Source organism: Lycium barbarum, chromosome 12 (genome assembly GCF_019175385.1).
Source record: "Lycium barbarum isolate Lr01 chromosome 12, ASM1917538v2, whole genome shotgun sequence".
Taxonomy (NCBI): Eukaryota; Viridiplantae; Streptophyta; class Magnoliopsida; order Solanales; family Solanaceae; genus Lycium; species Lycium barbarum.
Window position 1 is genome coordinate 61,098,966 of NC_083348.1, and position 6,000 is coordinate 61,104,965.

Consider the following 6,000-nt stretch of genomic DNA (forward strand, 5'->3'; position numbering starts at 1 on the left):
GTGCACTCACCTTAAAATGCTAGTCCCTCCAAGGTGAGACATGACAATTATGATCACTCCGTAACGTAGTCGGGGTTCACGACCTAATGTCACCCCGACATAGCCATGGTTACCTCCAAGTTCTAATGTAGGATTAATTATGAATGCATGATGATGTTAAGTTATGATAAGATTATGATATGCCTATGAGATGTATAATAATGATGAGTTTATGTTGATTATATGACGATACGATTCCACCGTGCCTAGTTGGCCGGGCATGTCACCGCGAAGGCGGGCTGCATTCGATTCCACCATGCCTAAATGGCCGGACATGTCACCGCTAAGGTGGGCTACTATGTTTACACCGAGCCTAGAGGGCCGGGCATGACACCACTAGTGGGCGGCATATGATGGTTACCCGGACGCGGGTTAACGATGACGATTTATATGATACGATGATGTATGCGCTATGATGATACATGCACTATGATTGTATATATATATATATATATATATATATATATATATATATATATATATATGATTTATGTATGAAATGTATCCTCCCCTAAAAGTTACACAGGTTATGTCTTCATCTTATGATTTATGAGTTCTCTATTATGTTCATTTCATTCATGCCTTACATACTCAGTACAATGTTCGTACTGACGTCCGTTTTCTTTGGACGCTGTGTTCATGCCCACAGGTGGACAGGGAGGTGATCCAGACTCGTAGAAGTTATCAGCAGATTTACAGGAGCACTCTATTATTCCGGAGGTGCTATTTGGTTTATTCTTTTGTGTATATATATATATTTTGGGCACGACGGGGTCCTGTCCCGTCCATATGTCTAGTACTCTAGTAGAGGCTCGAAGATACGTATGTGTGGGTAGTATGGTCTCACAATGTTCTTATTGTATATATATTATTATTTTGATAGCCGAAGGACCTATGTATATAAAAGTAATTATGTTTCCAAATGAAAAATGGTTTTCCTATGATTTGGGTATAAAATTAATGAATGTACGCTTAATGAGTATGATGAGTAATAGAATGAGCGGTGCTCGATGGTTAGCCCCGGGTACTCGTTATGGCCCCTAGTCGGGTCGTGACAATGTCGGTCGCCTCCCCACGACTCTCCCACGCTCTCATAGCCCTCAACTTCTCCCCCATCTCTAGGGCACCCGTCATAGTCAAACTCCCCCATTTGATCTTAGGCCTGTCATCCACGACCCTCTTTCTCTTCCTCATCTTGATTTCCAAATCTATCACCAAGAGCTTATGCTGGGTCGTTAGATTCTCACTCGGAATCACCTTGCAGTCTTTACAAAGACCTTTATCGTCCTTCCTAAGGAGTAAAAAGTCTATCTGCGTCTTAGCCACCGAACTACGAAAGGTTACCAAGTGCTCCTCCTTCTTCGAGAAACTCGAACTGGCTACTACCAGCCCAAAGGCTTTTGCGAAATCCAACAGTGCAACTCCTCCTCCGTTTCTATCACCGAAACCACAACCTCCATGCACATCGTCATATCCCCCCGAAATTGACCCAATGTGCCCATTGAAATCTCCTCCGATGAATAGCTTCTCAGTGGGTGGTATACCTCCCATCATCTCGTCCAAATCCTCCTAAAAACGTCTTTTCTCCTCCTCGCCCAAGCCCGCTTGCGGCGCATAAGCACTAATAATGTGCAAAATAAACCCTCCAACGACCAGCTTAATCGTCATCAACCTATCACTGACCCTCTTAACCCCTGCCACCTGTTCTCTTAAGTCATTATCTACTAAAATGCCTACCCCATTCCTATCCCTCGACCTACCTGAGAACCATAACTTATACTCATCCACATCTTTAGCCCTGGATCCTACCCATTTAGTCTCCTGATCACAAGCTATATTAATCCTCCTCTTCTTAAGAATCTTAACTAGTTCGATGGACTTCCCCATTAGAGTCCCAATATTGCAAGACCCTACTTGCAGACTAGAGACTCCCTTAACCCACCTACCCCCTCTAACCCTCACCTCCGTTCGAGAGCATGACCCTAGTCTACCATCGTCTACCAAAGCCAGTAAAGCAAATATAAACTACTCGACCAGGCAGGAATCAATACTAAAACACAAATTAGCAATAATCTAGATGAAAGTGTAACTACTACGCCAAGAACGAAACAAGTAATGCAAGAATGCAAATTAGCTGCAAGGATAAAAGACAGAGAATTAAAAAAATAAAAATAAAAATAAAAAACCGAAGGTACCAACTCCAGTTAGACAGAACCTGTTCACTCCGAAAACATTGTTCACGCCGGAAAACTCAAATCTGTCGGACCAGAGAGAAGGAGAGAAGGAGGTAGATGAGAGAAGATAAGAGAAGAGAAAGAAGATAGGAGAAGAAGAGGAGTGGGGGTAGAGGGGGGTATAGGACTGTCAGAAACACTAGGAGAGAGACAACTTACCTGGGGAGGCCACCGGGAGGTTGCTGGCATGAGTTGGGGGGGTGGGGGATGGGAAGAAGACCGTTAGGTTTGGTTTAGTTTTCTTAGAGAGAGAGAGATAAAGAGAGGGAGGGCCGTTTGAAACCATCAAATTACATCCTACATCTGATGCATTTTTTGTAGTTTAAAATAGCCGTGTGATTTTTATGATTGACCACATATATTACTTAATTAAAAAATTGAATTCACCCAACTTTTAAACTCAAACCGGTCGACTCGTTTAGTCTGACCTGTTTCACAAAGAGTGTTGTCCTCCTAGGTTAACTACCCTACTCATCCGAACCAACCCGATACTGCCTATATGAGCACTAAGAAGCAGTGTTTTCAGAGGCATTTTTGGGGCGAGCCCCCCCGGGGGGGGGGGGGGGGGACGCTCCGAGGCGCAAATGAAAGATGTAGATCCATAGGGCGTAAGTCTCGGGCGCAAAAGCATAAGCCCCGAGCGTAAGGCGTAAGGCGTACGACCCGGGCATAAATTTAATTTGTATTGTTTTAAAAGTATTTTAGCTATAGATTATGACTTTTATTGTTGTAATGGTATTTATACTTTATTTTATCATGTTATACTGATTTTTCTTAAAATATAGAAATATACAAATAAAGAAAGCAACTCTCGTAGAAAGTAACACTGCCATAAATAATTTTTTTAGATAATTATGTCTGAAATTGATATGATAGAGATTTCATAACACTATGTTCCTGAAGCATAACTTCATCCATTTTTTGTCATTGTTCTTACACTTTTGGCCCTTCTCCTTTTTTGAATATATAAATAAAAGTCTGTGCAAATATTAGTTGAGGGTTAGAAGGACTAATAGATTTAGAGATTGATGATAAAGTGAATGAAGATTTCATTTTATAGATTATCTAAGCTATTATCATTTTTTGTGTTGTAACCTTTGTCAAATAATAATTATAATAATTATTTTTACATTATTGGTGATTTATTTGCATAATTTTAATGAAAACTTAATATTTGCTTTTTTTTTTATTAGTAATAAAATTATAAAATTGAAGATACGTGGGAAATACGCCCCTGTAGGGGCTTACGCCGAGTGTCTCGGGGCTTAATCCTCGTCTCGTGCTGCGTAAAATGCCTCGCCTCGCGCCCCCCGGTTAAAACAATGCTAAGAAATGGGCAATTAGCAACAGTTTTTCAGTTTTCACCATATGTAAAAATCACATTTTTAGAGTTCTATGAGTTTCATAGTTACGTTACTGTCGTGAAATTCTTATCACCTTTTTCCAGATTATACACAACCCCCTTCCTATGTACATAAATTCTTGGAAATTGCATGTTAGCTGAATTATATGTATTTTAGAGCAATATTATAAGAGAAGGGGGCGCGAGACAAGGAGTGTTACATAGCATGGGGCTAAGCATAAGTCCCAAAACACTGAATTAAAGCTCTATAGATCTACGGGGCGTAAGTCTCGTGTATCTTCAATTTTATAATTTTATTACTACAAAAATAAGCAAAAATAAAATTTTCACTAAAATTCTGCAAATAAATTTAAATAAATCACCAATAATATAGAAAAAATCATTATAATTTTTTTAAAAGGTAACAACATAAAAAAATGATAATAACCGAGATAACATTTAAAATGAAAGCATCATCGACCTCATCATCAATCTCCGCTTTTCTAGTCCTTCCCACCCTCAACTAATATTTGCACTAATGTTTGTTGATATATTTTAGAGACAGGGAAGGGTAAAAAGGGTAAGAGTGACAAAAAATAAATAAAGTTACCTCAGAAATAGTGTTATGGAATCTCTATCATATCAATATTAGTCATAATTTTCTAAAAGTCATTTATGATAGTGTTATTTTCTATGAGAGTAGCTTTCTTTATATCTATATATTAGGAAAAATCACTATAACATGAAAATATGATAACATAAAGTATAAATATCATTACATCAATAATAAAAAATGATCTATAACAAAAGAATATTAATGCCCCAGGCGTACGCTTTTGCGCCGTGGGCTTACGCCCTATGGATCTAAGCCTTTATTTGCGCCCTGGAACATTTTTGGTATTTCACGTCTCGGGACTCGCCCCAAAAATACCTTTGCAAAAACTATTTCAGAGTACAAAAATTTAATCCAATTGTCTAAGAATGGCTATGATTACATTTTCCATATACAACTCGTTCAGGCATTACCAAGTGCTGCCAACAAAACTTAGTCATGTTCATCTATTTTTATAACGACCCGATTGGTCGTTATAGTCTTTTTGGCACTTTTGACCCTTTCCCGAGCTTGGTTAGCTCATTTTTTACCCAAGGGGACCGTTGACACGCTTCCCGAAGGTGTTCAGGGTTGATTGTGGTCACTTTTTGGGAGAAATTGGCTTTAAGCGAAAAATAGTTGACTCAAGGTTGACTTTTGGGTAAATGGACCTTTTTTGAAAATCCATCAATTCTGAGAGGTCCGGATGGCCTTTTAGAACTTGTGTGTATATCTGGTTCGGTTCCTAATGCACTCGGGTGTATTTTGAGACTTGGGTTGGGAAGTTGGAATTGAGGTATCGAGCATTGACTCGGTCAACGAGACCTTCATTGGAAATTCCGAGGCCACGAGTGCGTTTGTAGCGTGTTTTTATGTGTGTTTGTGTATGTGGTTTGTGAGCAGATGGCCTCGGCTGAGAGCCCATCGAGGCGGGACCGCAGCTGCCGCCGTTGTTATACCCCATTTTTATCGGAGTCAAAATGGTTTACAACATTTCGGTAATTCTGGGGTTAATTAAAGTTAAGGAGTCGCTACCTAATTATTATGGTGAATTAGGACACCTAAAGTTTATTAAAGTAATTGTCTAAAGGTAACTCTATTTTAAAATCTACGAAACCAAAATATTCTAAGTAAGGGTTCAATTAATCTAAAAGAAAGGTATTAAGCATCCTTTAAGATCCATTAACAATGGTTAACCGGCCGGACTTAAAGTTAATTAAAAAGGCTAAGAAAGTCACTGAAAACTTTGATGTTGAAAATGGGTGTCATTTGAAAAATTAGGCTTTTAAATTAGACTTGATTCTCAAATGTGGCTACTTGAAGTAAACATAAGCAAATGTTAAAGAAAGCGTAATTTCTAGGAAGAAGTTTAGACTTTGAATATTTTAACCAGAAGAAAGATAAGACGTGTTTAAAAAAATATTTTTTGACTCCAAGTTGGTGGAAAAGAATCACCCCATCGAAGAAAAAACTCATTATTGATTTTTTTTAAAGCTAAGGTCCTGCCTAAAATTACTTAAAATCTAATTAAAACATGGACATTGATATAAGCTATTGTTTTGTCCTAAGTGAGATAAAACTGAAAGCGGTATAAAAATTATAAAGCAAAAAAAAAAAAAAAAGGATAAACAGTGGTTAAATGTTAATGAAAATAGCTAAAGCTTCACCCGACATCCAAAATGAAGACTTTGCTATTTCTTCCACTGTTTATACGGTGCAAGAAAAAATAAAGAGAACAGTAAAAGGGTTGTAACGAGAATATGCAGCAGACTCCAAGGATGACGAGTCTCATA